This window comes from Oncorhynchus clarkii, chromosome 22 (genome assembly GCF_045791955.1).
Source record: "Oncorhynchus clarkii lewisi isolate Uvic-CL-2024 chromosome 22, UVic_Ocla_1.0, whole genome shotgun sequence".
NCBI classification, from domain to species: domain Eukaryota; kingdom Metazoa; phylum Chordata; class Actinopteri; order Salmoniformes; family Salmonidae; genus Oncorhynchus; species Oncorhynchus clarkii.
The window spans coordinates 8,989,507-9,011,048 of record NC_092168.1 but is presented as its reverse complement, the minus strand read 5'-3'; the positions used below and the strand labels follow the sequence as shown (position 1 = coordinate 9,011,048).

Here is a 21,542-nt window from a genome sequence, read left to right as displayed (position 1 = left end):
AGCACAGCCTTCATCCAGCTAAGTGGCATTTATGCAGCTCCTGGTAGGAGAGCATTTTATTAGCATCGATATCGTTGGAGCCTTTCTAGATTGGTGTTCCGGGCCCTGCGAGATTTCCAACGCATCTGAATTCACACTCAAATAGTAATAAGAGGGGATTGGGGTCGGGAGGATTTAAATCATGCCAACGTAACGAGAGAGTGGAATGCTTTACCTGCAATTTACAGTGATTTCAGGGAACACCGTCTGTGTGAAAGGATTTTCATTTTGCAGTGCAAAGTGTGTGGTGTGCATTTTACCAGCCCTCTGAGGCGGTAAAGAGAGAGAGAGAAGGGGGGGGGGGGGGAATCCCCTGGTCTCTGCTGAAGTACCAGTGCCAGCATTAAGAGGAAGGCAGGCAGCTGGCCCTAACAACCCAATGATACTAAAGAAAATTCAATTTTCCCCTTCACCATCTGCACACCAAACCACAGAGAGGCACTTATGACCCTCCTCTGCTTCTATACCTCCCAGTGTAGACCACGCCAGAGCCGTTCCAAGACCCTGTCTTCCCTGACCTCTCACCCCCGAGGGGAAACATTGTGATTAGTTATAGTTTATTGACAACAAATTAGCCTCGGTGGTGGGCGCAGCTGGACCGGAGCTCATCCCTCAGCTTCAAATACCGATTCTGTAATTACTTCCCTCACGTTCTCAGTTATACCTTATACCACTGCTTTTAACAAAGGGGAACTGCACACAAATCCAATCATAGCCAGAATGAGGCATGGAAATTCCCTGATGCCCAATTGCCTCAATGGGGCTGTTTCTCATGTCTACTCCTCACGGTCTCCAAGCCCATCTCAACATGACTCAAAGAAGAAGAAAAAAAACACACTGGGCCCTGTACCAAGCACACGTTAGTCAAACTAAATGTTTCTACTGGCTTTGTTTCAAGTCGGCGATACCGTCGCCTGGGGGGCTCCTGAAATCAGGCCGGGTGTCTGTGCTGAACAACAGGGGGATGGAGGGGTGAGGATGAAGAGGGGAGGGGGACGCGAAACACCCCGGGAATGGTGCGGCTGTGTACGCAGCAGAGGGCTTGAACACCGAACGGGGGTGGGGGGGGTCAGTGGGATCTATCCTATCTGACAGCACTTAAAGCAGGCTGTAAGTGACCCCCTCCCTCCAACCTGATCCCTGTGGAGCACAGCCCCCCTGACCCCAGCCAGCAGAAACACAAATCCCCTGCCTCCCTCCATCTTCACCCTGGCCCTCCTGCAGTCATCCTCAGCCTGGCTGCTTTTAAAGCCCACTCATCCACCTAGGCCCGATGGCCTCCAAATGGCTCCTGTCCATCTGCAGATGGATGGCTCGCTGCGGATTATCTACAATCACTTGTGAAGCAGTGTGCTTCATTAAAAAAGGTACATTATTTTCTGCTGTATTTGCCCTTCAGGAGACACAAATATTCAGCTCCGTTTGCGCAAACATTAGCAGCGAGGCTTGCATGCGCCACATTCACACAGGGGAGATGAATTGAGAGGTTGACAACCTTTTAATGGACACGCGATATCTAACGTCTCTGCGGAAGATCGCAGGATGAATTCATTCCGGGAACGCATTGAACAAACAATGCAGCGAGGCCGGATGAGAAGTCACTAAGTTGGACTTCTCCCAATCTCCAAAGTGCATTAAAGCTGCTGGGGATATTGGTCCACCACACCACAGCACGTTTGTTGACAATTAGCAAGTTACAAGGTAGCGTAAAACAGAGGCGTTCAGTGCCGTATGAGGTTACCAGGCGTGTTGCATGCATAATTCACAAGAGTCTAAAGCGCCACTGATGTGTCCCATAGACGTCGCCTTAGAGAGAACGGTCGACACCAGCTCACATTTGTAGCACAGCATCTGGCGTGCTGCGTCAGGGATTGCCAAGAGCCTCGTCTACTAACGGCAAAATCATTTCAAATCAACAAAACATTTAAATCACATTTTATTGGTTACATTCATGTTTTGCACAGATGTTATTGCGGGGTGTAGCAAAACGCTTCTCACGCTAGCATCCTTTTTCAAACCTCTTGATATGCTGAGAGGTCGAGAGTGCTCACAAACCTAACAGACTTTCCCCTTACAGCTCACTTGCTCAAAGATCAATGAATCTATGGGTTTATTCTTAATATGAAGTGAGGTTTAACTGAATGAATGGCCTAGGTTAAAATGTTGGCATAAGCCACAGTGCGTAACCTAACTGGCATGTGAGCAAACAGCACTAAAATCAAAAAGGGGGGAGGGGGAGGAAGACAAAGTTTGGTTGGAGGATCCCAGCAGTATAATAACAGATCTGTAACCCATTAACATTCTGGCTGTAGGACAGGAGACACAGGCAGGGCGTCTGGGGTGGCTGGCTGGGCTGATGCAATCCATTTTGAAGTCCTTGCATCTCGCAGCCCGGCTGCCCACTGCTCGTGACCTTTAGGGTTTGGTCTCCTCTCCATGGACTTCGTCTGCTATTGACTATCTGTCTGTGTCCCGAATGGTATCCTCTTCCCTTCACAGTGCACTACTGTTTTGACAAGGGCCAATAGGGCTCTGGTCCTTACCCAAGGAATAGGGTGCCATTTGGGACATACCCTCAGTCATTCAAACACCACGCGGTCCCAATGGAATGGAGGTGGGGCTCCCTGCTTAAGAGGACTCCTTGGAATACACCTCGCCTTGACTACACTTCCTGATCGCCATGAGTCCTACCTCACGACAGCTCTGTTCTGTCCAGGATGTCTTGAGATCTACGTAGGTTAATAACTGGTGTTGTAGTAGATTGATACCACCTAACAGTATCCCGTGCAGCGTTATGATTCAACTTTGACAGGAATTCTTTCATCACCATCTCTCTCGCCTTATCCTCCCCATCCCGTGGCCAAGGGAAGGGAGGAGGAGGAGCGGGGCTGAGGTGCCAGTATTTACTACCACATCATATTACACAGGCCCAGCAATCTGTTAGCCACTCAGGCCCGTCACAGAATACACCTCTTTCAAGCCACACTGTTAACCGTAGGAGGACATCAATATAAAAAATTTAAAAAGGAGGGATAGAAAAACTCCCTCCCCCATCTAACACACCCACGGGGGGCTGTAAAACACCAGTCGATAGGGCACCACCCCCTCTTCGCCTCTCCTGATCTACCCACTTCCCCCTCCAGTCTCCTCAGCAGTAAGAGCAGGAGGAGAGTCAGGCTTCTAGTTAAACTACAGGTTACTGATGACTTTAAATAAATCCTGGGAGGTTTCCATTACACACAACCTGGGCAGGATCAGAATCCGGGGTTGATGGGATTCCTCTCCTCATTTCCCGTTGCCATTCCAACTCTGTTTGTTCGGAACGCTGTGGGTGACCCGTCTCCTGGCAGGTCGCACACAAAGATTCTAACAGGCTTTTTCCTCATGATCACAAAGTGGCCCGATGCATGTCACCACACTTAGTTTTCAGCATATCAACTCCAATAGAAAATAGCATGTTGCCTATAGTTACTTTGCATTGCCCTTTTACTTTCAACCCTCCACATTGCACATTTGAAATACTGCACATTTGAAATACTGCAGAGAAAGAAAAACAGGTCTGTGACAAACTGTTTTTGATGAAAGTTTCTCATTGAAGACTGGAACAGTGAATGTTTCAGATAGAACAACAAGCCTTCGCTAGTAGCCCCGAGGTACGACGGGCAGCCAAGTGGAAAGGAGAAGTCCAGCGATAACACTGTCCTGCTATCAGTGACACACTAGATGCCTGATACCACCTGATCTTTCTCTGACCAGTTCAGAAACCAATGACTTCCAAAATGCTGATGTATTTACAATAACACCACAGAGGTTTGCGTGATTCCGACATCGAAGGGCTTCGAGACGTTACTCGGGAGAGAAAAGTCAGACTGTCTGATAGGAGTGGAGCTGAAGCTTTCAGATCCCTCCTGACATCGTCTGGGGTGCAACACTACACAATTTACAGAGGCAGCCATGCAACCACTGTTCAAAGCTTCTGTATGCAAAGTGACTCACTTTCAAATTCAAAACAAAGTCAAAAGGACAGCTCAAACTCTACCAATTACCCCAATTTGGTTGACAGTAATTTATTTTAGAAATAGCCAAAAGTAAAAGAATGCTTCTTTTCATACATGTTATGAAACGTCGACATGCTAATTCTATGCAAGACGGCGAACTAATTAGAAATTCGCAAACTGAAAGCAAAGTGTAATGTAGCACAAACTAATTCCATTAAAGAGGACCTCGTTAAATCTAGGCCTAATTGGAAAAATCTCTAATCCTATACCTAAATAATGCTTTAAAATTGAAGAGTTGTGCTTATCCAGTTAGCCTATCCTTTCATAAACTGATTTCTGGACACAATAATTACAACGGGGACTTCAAGACACAAACAGTAGGACCATATTGTTTACAGCTGCGATGGGTGATTAGAACGCAGCCAACGTGACCAAACACTTACTGTTCGAGAGGATCCTCAGCTCTGTGACATCACGGCTCTGCAAACTGAAAAAGAAGACAACAGTCAGCTTAATTGCTTTATTTTATTGATTTATTCATTCACCACAATTCCTGCCTGAAACTCCATTAAAATAAAATAAAAATGCTAATTTGGACAAGCTTATGGCCTGGGGGGGGGGGGGGGGGTTATACCTTATGCATGCAAACGTCAGCTGGGAATCAAAGCCCTGCTGCTGCAACATGGTCATATAACAGCGCAAACAAAACAAAGACGGGTGTATTTCAAACACGACAACAAATTTCAACTAAAATTGGAATACAACAGCACTTGCGTAAGTAAGCGCTTCCAAACACTTCTGGCGAGCCAGCAAACGTCTTATTTTCATTCAACGTTTCCATCGGTGTTTGTCTCAATTTGAACGTGAAGTAAACAAAGACTGCGTCAGTTTAACACCCGCTGTCAGCAGCAGACTTAAGCGCCAATGATTTACAGCCTTGACGCATCACTCAAATTCCCCTAGTCCACAATGCAACCTGTCTACAGGACAACTGCAGGATCACACGGAGCCAAGGGAAACAGACAAGACTTGTGTTCATACTACAACAGACGATTATAGCAGCACAAACAATGAATGACAGCAAAAGGCCCAACATCAATGTTAGCGATCACATCAATGTTACGACAATGATTGTCATCATTTAAAAAGACAGTCTGTTTCTTTATATTAGACTAATTTATTTTCAACATAAAAACGAAGAGGTGATGAACAACAAAGGCTTTCTATATTAATCTTTCAGTGCTCCAGGAGTAGCCTACAAATCACGACAAACTACTTTAAATTGGCAAGTATGGAATCAGATCCCTAGGCTTGGACAAGCTAGGATTCGTCTGAACCTAGGCCTATGCCATATTACCTCAAACAACATGTCATTCACCTCTCGGTGCACTTGATCAGGGCCAACTGTTGCTTTCTGGACAATCCTCTCAGTGAGCACAGAGCGAGGTAAACAGGATGCTGTTAAAACTGCACTTGTGCCTTTTCAGCTCAGGAGGCAATTTGCTCTGACTGCTGCTGCTGTGGATGCTATGCCATTTCCTTATTTCCCTATCCTAGCAGATGCTTCACTCAAAATGGCTTCAAGCTAATTATGGGTATCTTAGGAGTGTGCCTCTACCTTCATTCACTCAAAGGATGGGTATCATTCACACACTAATTAGAGAAATATGCCTCCTCCTGCTACGGCTTGGTAACAAATCCATCCGGATTCACCCTTTGTCGATGGAGAACACATTCGGAGGATGACGATGTCCTCTTTTCGCTTCCTGTTTAGCATAACCTATCAGTACCTAACAGCATCTCAGGTTACACACCATAGAGGAAGGCTAGTAGTAAGGTTTGACTGCCTGTAAACTCAGCGAAGAGAATAGTCATTGCGCCAAACCAAGTCATCCCATTAGTCGTCCATCTACAGTGAGGTTTATGGAGATTAAAAGCAGATGGGAAGAAGAAAAAAAACATAGAAGAAAAGTAATGTTGACCCGTAGCCTATGAGAAAAACATAGGCTAATGACTTGTATCAAGTCCTAGGCTTAAGTGGTCTTGAATCATACTTTGTGGACATTGACCGACCGGACTAAGGAATGCATAGGCATTGGATGGGCTACGGTGCTGGTTAAGAAAACCAGACAAATCTAGAATAAATGGGCTACAGGCCAAAACTGAGGCCCTTGCAAACTGGCCCTTTAAGTATGAGCTTATTCACAGAGTAAGTGGGTCATTCCATGTCATTTCAGCAAGCCATGACACCCACCATGTCAGATTGTTCTGAAATCCTTTCTGTAGTTAGAAACTGATAAGATTAGCATTCCTGAAACATTTTGTTGAAATATACATTTGATCTAAGAAATTAAGCTAATTGATTGCACCCAAAATAGCCATCTTCATTTATAGGATTCATATAATCTTCAAGAAATATAGTACATAACATCCAATTTTGACCATCATTATTTGTAACAATGATTAAGACATCCAGTAAAATAAAAAAAAGTCACCCACGGACCCCCAAGCCAACCCCACCCCAACAACCATTATGCCGTATCAGTTCTCTATGTTTGAAATGTTAAGGATGTGATGAGTATTTTTTTTTCTTCTCCTGTTCAGAGAAATTCATCATTGAAGTCACTTGCATTATTTCCATAAATTAGTGTGAAAGTACGAAGTTTTGCCCACTGATGCCACAATAGGTGGTTTGTGGGCGACTCGTGACCATTTTATTGGATTCCTCATGTCTTATTCGTTGTTAGGTAGAATTATTAAAAAGGGAGATACCTAGTCAGTTGTACAACTTAATGCATTCAACTGAAATGTGTCTTCCTCATTTAACCTAACCCCTCTGAATTTAAGGGGTACGGAGGGCTGCCTTAAATAGACATCCAAGTCTTCGGCGCCCGGGGAACAGTGGGTTAACTGCCTTGCTCAGGGGCAGAATGACAGATTTTTACCTTGTCAGCTCTGGGATTTGATCCGGTAACCTTTTGGTTACTGGCCCAACGCTCCTACCCGCCAGGTTAATTATGGTCCAAATCTGATGTTAGGTCAAATATTTATTGAAGATTATATGAATCATATAAATTAAAAATGGTAAATTTGAGTGCAATCAATTAGCTTATTTCTCAGAGATCAAATTATATTTTTGCCAAAATAATGTTTCAGGAATGGTCATCTTCCTACACTATAGAAACTATTTCAGAACAATGTGAGATGGTGGGTGTCTAAACCCTGTTTCTTGTGCTTTTTTAGTTGTCATGAATCCAAGTTGACACAGATTCTATGGCCCAGCCAGCCACAAATCTTAAGTCATTACACTGTGCAGCAGGGTTGTCACGATACCAGTAGAGATATACAAAAAGGTATCATGGCAAGAGGAAAAGAACATGAAGCAAACTGAATTTCTTGAGGAAAACTGTCCTAGTGGTGGAAAAAAAAGCAGCCTAATGTCATCCAGAATCACATGTTTATTTTCCAAGCTATAGCACACAATATTTTACATACAGTAGGTTATTTTAAAAAGACCAACGAGTTTAGTCTGGTTTGGGTTTTCCTTTTTTCCATGGAAAATCAGGTATTGTAGTATCGCAATAGTGGTGTCAAATTTGTCAAATTGTATTTGTCACATGCGCAGAATACAACAGGTATTACTGTGAAATGCTTACTTACAAGCCCTTAATTCTATTTAAGAAATTGCATTGTTGGTAAGAAAATATTTACTAAAATAAACTAAAGTTTAAAAAAATGTAAATCAAAAAGTAACGAGAAAATTGCATAACAATAACGAGGCTATATATAGGGGGTACCAGCACCGAGTCACTGGGCAGGGGTACAGGTTAGTCGAGGTAATTTGTAAAGTAACTATGCATGGATAAACAGCGAATAGCAGTGTAAAAAATATTCCAGATGGCCATTTGATTAATTGTTCAGCAGTCTTATGGCTTGGGGGTATAAGCTGTTAACCTCTTATGGCTGCATCCCTTGTTCTCAATTTCCGCCTGATGACATACCCTAATCTAACTGCCTGTAGCTCAGCCCCAGAGGCAAGGATATGCATATTCTTGGTATAATTTGAATGGAAACATTCTGAAGTTTGTGGAAATGTTAATTGAATGTAGGAGAATATAACACAGTAGATCTGGTGGAAGAAAAGAGAAAGAACATACGTTCTGTTTTTTATTGTTGTAGCATCATCTTTCACATGTACTAGAATAGCCACACAGTCAGATAGGATGCTGGAGATAATTTTGATGGATAACACAAGAGGGCAACTGTAGGTGTGCAAAGTTTCAGACTGATAACTTCAGGAATGGGTGAGCTACATGACATTTAGCATGAAGTCACCCAGGTGTCCCATACAAGTTGCGCAAATGTACCCAAGTGGACAATTGGTGAAATGACCGATAACTATATACAACAGTGCAAATAACTATATACAACATATCAAAAAGCAATTATAACACACACAAAAATAAAATGTTTAAAAAAATATTGGAAAATAAATATTTTCAAAAAACAGTACACCCTTTGGAAGTCCTCTACACACTTTTGCTGCCTGTGCCATATCCCATAGCAGTCTCTTTCTGATGTAAAGCAGAGGCAAACTGAACAAGTGGTGCAGTTAATGCGACACAGAACACAACGACGCCTCCATGCTGTGCCCTTTTGGCCCTGAGGCACAGTCATGCCTGCAGTAATGAACTGTGGCATATGAACACCACTGGGGGCAGAGGTAGAGCGGGCAGCTTGGCACCGGGGGCTCCCAGTCGGAGTCGCTATCACTGTGAAAGAAAACATGAAAAAAATATTTGTATTGTATGAGCCTTTTATCATCACATAAAATAAACAGATGTGTACTGTATAGAGCAGAGGGAACAGTCACTAAGGTGAAGTGCTGTTCCATTCAACTCCGGCCATTGTTGTGGGCCTGCCCTCCCCTGAACAGCACCCAATGGCTATTTCATATGGAAATGGAGAGGAGTAGCAGGCGCAGTGGCCATGTGTGTGTTTGCTGTTCTACTCCATTCCAGTTGAATAAAAAAAATGGAAAATATTATATCTGACATGGAAAATATACACTGCTCAAAAAAATTAAGGGAACACTTAAACAACACAATCTAACTCCAAGTCAATCACACTTCTGTGAAATCAAACTGTCCACTTAGGAAGCAACACTGATTGACAATAAATGTCACATGCTGTTGTTCAAATGGAATAGACAACAGGTGGAAATTATAGGCAATTAGCAAGACACCCCCAATAAAGGAGTGGTTCTGCAGGTGGTAACCACAGACCACTTCTCAGTTCCTATGCTTCCTGGCTGATGTTTTGGTCACTTTGAATGCTGGCGGTGCTTTCACTCTAGTGGTAGCATGAGACTGAGTCTACAACCCACACAAGTGGCTCAGGTAGTGCAGCTCATCTGGGATGGCACATCAATGCGAGCTGTGGCAAGAAGGTTTGCTGTGTCTGTCAGCGTAGTGTCCAGAGCATGGAGGCGCTACCAGGAGACAGGCCAGTACATCAGGAGACGTGGAGGAGGCCGTAGGAGGGCAACAACCCAGCAGCAGGACCGCTACCTCCGCCTTTGTGCAAGGAGCAGCAGGAAGTGCACTGCCAGAGCCCTGCAAAATGACCTCCAGCAGGCCACAAATGTGCATGTGTCTGCTTAAACGGTCAGAAACAGACTCCATGAGGGTGGTATGAGGGCCCGACGTCCACATGTGGGGGTTGTGCTTACAGCCCATCACCGTGCAGGACGTTTTGCATTTGCCAGAGAACACCAAGATTGGCAAATTCGCCACTGGCGCCCTGTGCTCTTCACAGATGAAAGCAGGTTCACACTGAGCACGTGACAGTCTGGAGACGCTATGGAGAACGTTCTGCTGCCTGCAACATCCTCCAGCATGACCGGTTTGGCGGTGGGTCAGTCATGATGTGGGGTGACATTTCTTTGGGGGGCCGCACAGCCCTCCATGTGCTCGCCGGAGGTAGCCTGACTGCCATTATGGACCGAGATGAGATCCTCAGACCCCTTGTGAGACCATATGCTGGTGCGGTTGGCCCTGGGTTCCTCCTAATGCAAGACAATGCTAGGCCTCATGTGGCTGGAGTGTGTCAGCAGTTCCTGCAAGAGGAAGTCATTGATGCTATTGACTGGCCCGCCCGTTCCCCAGACCTGAATCCAATTGAGCACATCTGGGACATCATGTCTTGCACCACAGACTGTCCAGGAGTTGGCGGATGCTTTAGTCCAGGTCTGGGAGGAGATCCCTCAGGAGACCATCCGCACCTCATCAGGAGCATGCCCAGGCGTTGTAGGGAGGTCATACAGGCACGTGGAGGCCACACACACACACTACTGAGCCTCATTTTGACTTGTTTTAAGGACATTGCATCAAAGTTGGATCAGCCTGTAGTGTGGTTTTCCACTAATTTTGAGTGTCACTCCAAATCCAGACCTCCATGGGTTGATACATTTGATTTCCATTGATAATTTGTGTGATTTTGTTGTCAGCACATTCAACTATGTAAAGAAAAAAGTATTTAATAAGAATATTTAATTCATTCAGATCTAAAATGTGTTATTTTAGTGTTCCCTTTATTTTTTGAGCAGTAATATATATATATATATATATATCTCCAAACCAACACACAAACCACACATTTCATTGCAAAATATATAATATATATATATAATATATATATATAAATAATATATATATATATAATATATATATATATATATATATATATATATATATATATATATATATATATATATATATATATATATATATTTTTATTTTATTTTTTGTTGCAAAAATATATATTTATATTTCATAAAATGGCATTAGCACTTACCTGTCCAGAAGTACGTCCTGTCCTTGCAGAAACAGCTCCTCAGCTCCTGTTTGAATCATAACTCAAAGATTCCTCAAACAAAAAATCTGTCTCACTTTCACTTTAGACTCTGACTTCGCTTTTCCTGATTTATCCGCCATGATATCTTCAATGAAATCGTTGAAAATACAACTTTTGGAAATACTGCTGCGCGTAACAAGCCTCACAGCAACTCCTCTGATCGTCAAGGCGAGAATGGAGTTCGTTACGCGTGCGATTACAAACAAGGAATGGTGGTCCAACCCAAAACCATTACATACTGGCGTTTACCTCAGCTCATTGGCCAGCTAGATTTCAAAAAGATCAGTGGTCATTGGGCAGAAATACAGTCAATCAATGAAGCTTCGCTAAAATTATTGGTGCGCAAGGAAGTAATTGCTCGTTGTCTTCAAATCAGTTCAAGTCGGTTAATACTCCCCGCAAAAAAAACAATGACGTTTGGATGTGTTGCAAACATCCAGAGGAATGCACTGAAACCAACCATGACTAGATAAACGATTGTTTACGGTGTGTAATTACGTTGAATGCTCTGTAAAAAATTGATAGAGATGGAATTCACGGCACAAACTGTTTACAAAATGTTTAGCTTTAGGCTATAAAAATTTATTTTATCAAAGAAAACGGCACTTAATTTGATCACTGGGACCCTCAGGAAGAGAAATAAGAGCAAGATATCAGAATGTAAGTCATAATTTTACCTTCAGATGTGAATGTGTAAAAACTGTCATGGCGGAAAATGTTTTTGATTGCTCTTCTCAAACCAAAGCATGGTATTTGTTCTCTGTAATAGCTATTTTAAATCGGAAAACGTAGTTTGATTACCAAGATTCTAATCTTTTGGATGTAAGACACTAGCATTTTCAAGAATGTTTAATGTTACGACATTGTATTTTTAGTTGTCACTCTGAAATTTCCCCTGATGTTGATCCCTGTACGGGGGAATCGCAGCCATAAGAGATTAAGGAGCCTTTTGGCCCTAGACTTGGCGCTCTGGTACCGCTTGCCGTGCAGTAGCAGAGATAACAGTCTATGAATTGGGTGACTCGAGTCTGACAATTTTTTGGGCCTTCCTCTGACACCGCAAGGAGATCTGGATGCCAGGAAGCTTGGCCCCAGTGATGTACTGGGCTGTACGCACTACCCTCTGTAGCGCCTTACGGTTAGATGCCGAGCAGTTGCCATAGCAGGCCGTGATGCAGCCAATCAGGATGCTATGGATGATGGATGCTCAGTCTCCTGGGGGGGGGGGGGGGGGAGGTGTTGTGACCTCTTAATGACTGCCTTGGGGTGTTTGGACGATGATAGTTCGTTGGTGATGTGGACACCAAGGAACTTGAAACTCACGACCTGCTCCACTTCAGCCCCGTTGATGTTAATGGGGGCCTGTTCGGCCCTCCTTTTCTTATAGTCCACAATCAGCTCCTTTGGTTTCCTCACATTGAGGGAGAGGTTTTTGTCCTGGCAGTGTCGGACCTCCTCCCTATAGGTGGTCTCATCGTTGTCGTCAGCAAACTTGATGATGGTGTTGGAGTCACGCTTGGCCACACAGTCGTGGGTGAACAGGGAGTACAGGAGGGGACTAAGCACGTACCCTTGAGGGGCCCCAGTGTTGGGGATCTGCGTGGCAGATGTGTTGTTGCCTACCCTTACCACCTGGGGGCAGCCCGTCAGGAAGTCCAGGATCCAGTTGCAGAGGGAGGTTACCTTCAAAGCAGGTTACCTTCACTTTCTTGGGCACAGGGACTATGGTGGTCTGTTTGAAACATGTAGGTATTACAGACTCGGTCAGAGAGAGGTTGAAAATGTCAGTGAAGACACTTGCCAGTTGGTCCGCGCATGCTTTGAGTACGCGTCCTGGTAATCCGTCTGACCCCACAGCCTTTTGAATGTTGACCTGTTTAAAAAAGGTCTTGCTCATGTAGGCTAATGAGTGCGTGAACACAGTCATATGGAACAGCTGGTGCTCTCATGCTTTCTTCAGTGTTGCTTGCCTCGAAGCGAACATAAAACGCATTTAGCTCGCCTAGTAGGCTTGCGTCACTGGGCAGCTCACGGTTGGGTTTCCCTTAGTAGTCTGTAATAGTTTCAGCCGTGTCACATCCGACGAGTGTCAGAGTTGGTGTAGTAGCATTCAATCTTAGTCCATGCTTTGCCTGTTTGATGGTTCGTCTGAGGGCATAGGGGCATTTCTTATAAGTGTCTGGATTAGTGTCCCGCTCCTTGAAAGCATCAGCTCTAGCCTTTAGCTCGGTGTGAATGTTAACTGTAATCTATGGCTTCTGGTTGGGATATGTACGTACAATCACTGTGGGGACAACATCGTCAAAGCACTTATTGATGAAACCGGTGACTGAGGTGGTATACCGCTCAATGCCATTGGATGAATCCCGGAACATATTCCAGTCTGTGCTACCAAAACAGTCCTGTAGCGTAGCATTCGCATCATCTGACCACTTCTGTATTGGTACTTCCCGCTTTAGTTTTACTTGTAAGCAGGAGGATAGAATTATGGTCAGATTTGCCAAGTGGAGGGCTAGGAAGAGATTTGTACGTGTCTGTGTGGAGTAAAGTGGTCTAGAGTTTGTTTTTTTCCTATGGATGCACGTCTCATTCTGGTAGAAATTAGGTAAAACAGATTTAAGTTTGCCTGCATTGAAAGTCCCCGGGCACTAGCATCGCTTCTGGGTGAGCATTTTCTTGTTTGCTTATGGCCTTATACAACTTGTTGAGTGTGGTCTTAGTGCCAGCATCAGTTTGTGGTGGTAAATAGACAGCTACAAAGAATATAGATGAGAACTCTCTTGGTAGATACTGTGGTCTCCAGCTTATCATGCGGTATTCTACCTGAGGTGAGCAATACCGCGAGACTTCTTTAATTTTTATACATGGCGCACAAATAGACACACCCTTGCCCCTCGTGTTACTAGACACAGCTGCTCTGTCCTGCCAAAAAAACGGAGAAGCCAGCCAGCTCTATATTATCCGTGTCTTCGTTTAGCCACGTCTCGGTGAAAGATAAGATATTACAGTTTGTAATGTCCCGTTGGTAGGATAGTCTTAATCGTAGATCGTCCAGTTTGTTTTCAGATTATTGCACTTTGGCCACTAATACAGAGGGTAGAGGTGGTTTACCTACTCGTCTGAGAATTCATGAGGCACTCTGCCCTCCTCCCCCTTTTCTTCACGTGGATGACAGGGAGTTGGGCCTTATTCTCGACAAAGCAGTATATCCTTTGCGTCGGACTCATTAAATTAAAAAAAATCTTTGTCAAGTTCAAGGTGAGTAATCTGTTCTGATGTCCAGAAGCTCTTTTAAGAGACGGTAGCAGCAACATTATGTACAAAATGAGTTAAACAATGCGGGGAAAAAAATAGCACAGTTGGTTAGGAGCCCCTAAAATCCTACTATGTAGGATGATAAAACCAACAGTCCTACACAGCTGTAATGTTTTCCACATGCAGAAAAAACTACCAAAGTAATTTCTCACATTTCCACCAGGACAAACCATTCCCTGCCACACTGGCATACAACATGACCAGAAAAAGAACATGAGAGGTTCTTGAAAACATCCTATTTTACACGTCCTTTGAGACATCATTGGAGGAAATAGGCCTTAAACAATAAACAGTTTAGATCCCTGGTTGTGTGGAGTTCCCAGAACACAATCTCACATCTCAATCAGCAACAGTAGTCCAAAAGTATTAAAATCCACTTGAGGAATGTAGTGATGTTCTGACAAGAGAGTGATGAGTTCAGTTGCATCCGAGTGCCAAAAAATGGCATTCAGAGAGAAATATGTTTCCTAAAAGATGCCGGTGTTCCTGTCTGTATGCTTAAATTAGCTCTAAATACTTGGATTACACCAGGGAGTTCTCACACAGGATTTGCCATAGCCTGGAGAAGCCATCTCCACACATCCATCTCCACACAACTCGCACGTCAATAACAACCTCAGCAAAACGCAATGAATACACCGTTTATACCTCACCTAAAACAGACAGGCCCTTCCTGCAACTACATCTGTTTCATTTTGTGGTTGGAACATCAGTAGAGGATGAGGGGAGATAGGCAGATATTATTTCTCTTCTCTGATGTTTTATCCAGCACTGGAAGCACAAAATGTCACTCCCTGGCCTCAAATAAAGGTCTTTCCCAGTAGCTCCTTTGAACTGCTGCTTGGGCTGAACCTTCTCATGTTACGGCTAGCTGTCTTTCCATGCCATAATTTAAAGAATAGAGACAAGAGCATGAGACTGCCTTGAGAGAAAGCTCAACAACAAAAATGTTAAGTAATAAATAACAGTTATTTTCCAAGAGGTTTGCTTTTCCATCCTAGCTCCGCACAGCTGTGATGGATTACCGAGTTTCACCATTTAATACGGAGTTCAGTGGGGAAGACCGTTTTGTCTGTCAAACTAACAGTGTCTTAACGGGTCATTTACCAACCTCAAAACATCTAAACCCTTTTTCAGCACCCACTATGGCCTATTTCAAACACTTTCATTCATGATAGGTTCCTACATTTGTTTGTGGTTTTTGAAATGCTTTGAAGGTGATATTAATTTGTTTTCGGCATTGTGGTGGAAATTAAGCAGCAATAGGAAAAATGAGGAATATCCTAATAATCACGCCTACTGTAGTGTAGGTCCACGTGAGACACCTCTGTGCTCATACAGATTATTCCTGATAATCCACTCCTTCCAAACTGGGGATCTCTTTAAACCACTCATCTAAAACAGGGTCCTACACTTGGTGCCATAATTGAATAAAAATAGGTTTATTTACAGTGGGCGATGTCTCCTTTCAATCTTACCTCAAATAAGCCGTGTAGGCTATTAACTAAATAACTTGAACAAGTGTTGTCTTAACATGGAAAAGTGTCAGGAAGATTTTTGTAATGTTAGCTAAAAAGGGAGTCGCATCGTTCTAAATGCACAAATGTCATCCGTCTTCCCTACAATCATGTGGAGTGGCAGGGTCCCTTTGCCTCCTTCCCCCTCCTCTATCTTGGGAGACACATTAAGCAGAGCTTGAATCAACAAAGCAGAATGTATCCGAGGTTGGTCTCTACTGACCCAGACACACTCGGTAAGGACAGATTCAAAACATTCACTCCCCCCCCCACCCCCCTTTCCTTGTAATTTCATGCAGTGTTCGGTGAAAATTAAATATTTAAAATCGTGGCTGCAGCAAGCTTGCTAGCACAGCTTAAATGGCAAGCCTTTGTGGCAGCAGTGACCAGATTTTAAATGCAGGAAGATCAATAAATTAAAAGGAGCCCTGCTGTGCTGTAGCACAATCTTGGTGTGTGAGTGGAATGGGTTAGGCCTATAATAGCCAGTGAGAGTCTGCGCTCATCCTGCAACCATCTGAATTATGAATAGTCTACATGGAGTCTATTCACCAAATCCCAGTGTCCTCTCTGCCTCCACAATTCCAGCAGTTTAAACATGTACTACATGCAATTTCACCTAAGGATACAAATAGCAGTAAGCAGCCAAACAAATAGTCCAAACTATTATCGTTTCAAACATGGAGTACTTATCACAGCAGGAGACTTCAATCATTGGAGCATCCGTTCTTCAGCTAAGACATTATGAAAAGCATCTCCAGGAGCAGAAAAATAAACCAGGAGGAAACAAACACAAGAGGGAAAAAAAAAAAAAAGAAGTAATCTCCCACTCCCTGACATGTTCCTGATAAACAACCCTCCTTAATAGTTCTCCAGCTCGGCCAATCAGAAAGTGTCAACCCTGACCTACAAAAGGATCACGTCAAACCTTAAAAATGTTTAAAAACATCCATCATGAAAACAAGAGAGGACGTTGAATTATACAGTATTAACCTCTAGGGTTTGCATACAAAGACCTTAGATTTATTGATGCCTGTGTGTTAAGGGCCTCGCCGCGCTGTTCTTTACAGTGAACCGGCTGCCAATTTGATGGACCTCTCAGCCCTCAGCAGGAGTTCAGCGTCTTTGATTAATGAGTGCAAGCTTGTGGAAGAGGGTACGAACAGGAGGGACAGGAGAAAGAAATGGTGTGAAAATGCACAATTGCCAGTCCTTTAATAGGACGGCTGCCATAATTACTGATGGGTCTAGTTCCTCCTTTTAGAAGAGCCAAACACACTTGGACCCCTTTCACAACCCCCACCAAAAGATTGAAAAGAGGCTGACCCCCCCAGTCTTGTTAAAATCCTCACACTCGACTTCGAGATGGCAATGGTGACTATTCAGAGACACTAAATGACAAAAAAACAATCTTGTTAAATCCAGATAACCCATGTTGGTGACAAACTTTTTCCATCTCGCCTGTTTGGAACACCAACCAGAAAAAGAGAAGAAAAAAAATCAGTTTTATCTTGGAAATTGACCTTGAATGATAAACAGCAATAATGTGTATCGCTGTTTCACTTAGACTAGGCTTAGTACAGTGACATATTTTGGATTGTCAATTCGGCTAACTTAATGTTGTCATCAGAAGCAGGACATCTACCAGGAAACAAATATCAATGTTTTACATTCTGGTACAGGCTATATTGTGCTACATGTTCTCAAGCAGACTAAGGGGGAAAAACACACACCTCATATCTGCTAATTAGCCTACCAGTTAAACTAACAGGTTGTTGGTAAATTATAATGAATTTACTTTTGTTGTGTGCCTAATAGCCTACCTTAACAATAAGAAGCAAATTATTACACCACATGCAAGGAATAGGCTGTAATTAACCAAGTGGTTGAATGGGTGAAAATAATGGAGCTAAAAATACATTTTATTAAAATGACACCACTGGGGCTGGTAGCATTTAAACGTGCCGCTTCAAGCAATTCAGCAACGTTGAGAGATAATGCTAAGATTTTCCATCCTTGAAGAACAATACCCTGCGATATTCCAAACATTCAAATGCGCCACTGCTATTTTTATTAATGCTAAAGCTCACATCCGGAGCTGGTGACTTGTTGTGATGCATTATTGTTTCCTCATTCTGAGACTGTTTTCAAGGACATGAGCTCTGAATAAATATGAGGCAAATTCAGTGACCTTCCAGCATTGTATCTGGTTATTGGTTGATTCATTGGCAGTTACTGGATGCATGCATAACATATCAAGGCTGTAATCTGATTTATCTTGCATCCTTGGCTGCTTGAGCCATTTAAATGAATCGACTTTATGGGGAATAATGTCTATTGCCATTTCACTTAGACGGTATGCAATAGTTAATCAATGAACTATTTACAAAAGACCAATCAATCCCTCTGTAGCACTAGTGGCAAAAGCAAAGCAATGCCAAAGGAAGTTCACAAATGTGACATGTGAAATCAATGGGCACAAACAAACAATCATGTTCTCCATTCAGTGAGTGTGGTGTAAGTGATACTAAAACTTTTTTTTAAACTCAGAAGCTGGTTGTGTTTAAAGCTTGATTCCCAGGTTATTACCTCACTATATACACGTTTTGCAATACAGTCTTTATTTTTCTTAAAATACGCTTTGGTCAAAATTGGATCTAGGCCTGTTACTAAGTTACTGGCCAAGTCCATTTTAAATTTGACATCCTAATGGGGAAAGGCCGGACACAACCTGTAGACATTACAGGCTAGCTAGATTTACCTTATAGTCTAACAGCTCTGTAGTATTGGATCTGAACAAGCCTCGACAGATATGTTCAATCACTTGTGCAGAGGTCAAATAACAAAGAGCCTAAAGGCCTATTAATAACTTAAGCTATTATACCTTCAGTTCCATCAACAAGGCAACAATAGGCATTTGCAATCAGAGTTTAAACTGTGGGCACATGAGTGTCCTGCACGTCACTGCACGTGTGCATGCGTAAGTGCAGGCATGTGCATTTGAGTGTGTGTGCTGGGGGTTAAATTCATTGCCAGTGCCACCGATGGTTTCCTAACATCTCAACGAAGGATCGCAAGTTAAGCATTTCACTGTACTTGTGCATGTGACAAATAAAACTTGAAACTTGTAATGAAGCAGATGTCAAGTCGATTCATCCGAGGGAAGTGGAAGGCATTCCCATAAGAGAAAGCTGTTTGGCTAAACATCTGCTCCTTTACATTTGAGTTATGCTGTGAATATTCAAACAAAGAAATGGGAGGTGGAGCAATTAGCATTTAGAGCAGAGGTATTCTGCTCTCAGAATATTATTTTTTTGGGGGGGTGGGCAGTTTTAAAAGAATCCCCTGAATGAACCACAGATTGGCAAAGCCAAGTAGGTAAGCATTGTTGGTAAAATATCAGGTTACATTTTGGACACTGAAGTGAATAAGACAAGGTTAGAGTGAAAAACAGGACACGTTAAGTACATAGGACCTAAACATAGCCTGGTCGACATAACAACACCATACACCATACATAAGATGTCAGTCTGGACTGTAACTTTGTAGAGCATTAGCCTGCTTAGCCAAAACGGGGTCTATTCAATCAAATGTAATGTCATATAAAACTGATTCCTTGCCCTAACTAATTAACCAAATACTGAAGGCTATTGAAAGTGAAAATCAGTCTAATAAGTCAAATGTTGAGAACACTTGACTCAATCATCCTGCCACCACTCAAAATGACTAGCCCTATTAGGCAAATGTGTGCCTTTGCATTGTTAAAACCTTCACTTCATGAAAAAGGTGTCTTAGAAATATGAAATCAATCGCCTCATTCAGTCCAAATGTTACAAAGAATCAGATGTTACCAGAACTTCAGATGACGTCATATCTTGAAACGTTTGACAACTTTTCGGTCATAAGCATTCTGGATCTTTGAAGCGAAAAGAGTGGGTGGGTTAAAATTGCCCAAATGGCGAGTGGCTTGTTGTTTAGATCGCAGAAAAATGGTGGATATTGTAATATTACACAAAGGGATACATTTCATCAACTCAGCCGGGCTGCAGTTGCTTTTCTTTATAGGAAGCAACACAAAAGACAAGAGGAAAGGAGCTTCGGACAGACCCAAGCAGTGGACTGGCTGAAACTGCTGATTTCCACTGACACCTCCAAACATATATATATATATATATATATAAAAAAAATTATGCTACACCACAAATAAGAAATAACGAACTAATGTTTAATTTGTGGTTTAATTAGGTTTCATCGATGACGAGCAGACGCTGGCATATTCGGTAAAGAGACACCGACATTGGGTTGACACTATCCACATGACCTGCAACAATGTTTTAAAACATTTCAAAAAACTTAACACTTCAAGTGATTATAAACCTAGTTAACACCAAAATGTATTTCTCTGCCAAATAGATAGCGTAAGAAAAGGGCAGTTAAGCCGCACCAGCTACATCACAAAAGACAAGGTTCGCTAGCTGAACAGCAAGCTGACAGCAACCGACTCGGGTCCACCCCGTAAAAAGTGATGGAAATCGACTGTCTCGTCATTAAGTTGGCTACCAACTAGCTGTACTGTAAATAGTTGCAAAGTCACGAGAGTGCTGCTATTATTGCTATATTTACAAGTGTTCTCATTCCTGACAAGTTTGTATCAAGCTGCACCACTCAGGTTAGGTTACATGAAGAAAAAGAGCAAGCCGCTGGACAGCGCTGATAGAACGAGGTGCTAGCTAGCTAGCATGCATCCCTATCAAAATGACAAAACTGGACGTCGCCGTGAATGATAACGCAAGCTAACTTCCACACTGCAAAACATAAGGAAACTCACCTTAATGTTCGTCACTTTATGTATACTCCGTCAGTTACTATTCAAAAGAGCCTTTATGTTCCTCTCCTTCGCGATTTGCGTTGCGTTGGGTTGAAGTCAGTGGCAGGAGATGATAAAGACGAGAATTGGGCATTAATTGAGTCGTGGTGAGAGTGGGTAGCTGCTATGTGTGAGTGCGTTAGTTACCAACGGCAGATTGAGGGAGACTCCAGACTCCTCAAGGTTTGTTCAGCTTCACTTCAAGGAACGACGAAGTGACGTCAGTTAAAAAGCTCCAACAATACCAACTTTTGTCTGATTAATTAACAATTCAGTGCTATAAATGACTGTAAGCAGATACCAGGCATCTGGTAGGTATTACTCGTTTGTTTGTTTTTAATCCTGGAAGCGATCTATGATTGATATAGCATTTTAACAAGATAAAAAGTTAAATGGACTCTGTAAAAGCAAATAACGTTTATTGTGGTAAACTAATAGGATGAATGAGGAATGCAGGTGTGGGAGAAAGAACTGGGAAAGATCTGGCAGTGTATACACTGTGATTATTTATTTGTACAATAAGTCACTGCAATTATGTAGCAAAAGGCATAATTAATCAAATAATAAGTGAGGAGATTACACATATACACTTTCTTTTCATCTGTGGGGAACAAGTGACTCTTACAATATCTGTTTTTGTCTTAGGATCATAAAATAGGAGATAAATGAAAAGGTACATCTTGAAACATTACATACTCACAGATCCCAGTGAATTCTTTGAATATACTGTACCTTTGGTCCTTTGAGTAAGTGACTTGCAGTAATACAACAACTCAAAGAAATCTTTATGTATTAACACATCTCCTACAGTTGAGCAAAGACTGCCATCTGTGCCTAATTGTGTTTTTCCTTTCTTTGGTCAGACAATCAGCAACAGGCTGAGCAGAGACC

General features: G+C 42.7%; 1 protein-coding gene across 1 annotated transcript in view; it reads right to left on the bottom strand.

Annotated features, from left to right (window-relative positions):
* LOC139380322 (bromodomain adjacent to zinc finger domain protein 2B-like) overlaps positions 1-20,810 on the bottom strand; it is an 85,890-nt gene extending 65,080 nt beyond the window's left edge. The window contains exons 1-2 of the mRNA XM_071122920.1: positions 20,613-20,810; positions 4,481-4,524 (exon numbers count right to left, since the gene is read on the bottom strand). The gene's annotated coding sequence lies outside the window, so the exon portion shown is untranslated. The remainder of the gene's footprint in view (positions 1-4,480; positions 4,525-20,612) is intronic.
* Positions 20,811-21,542: the final 732 nt, after the last annotated feature.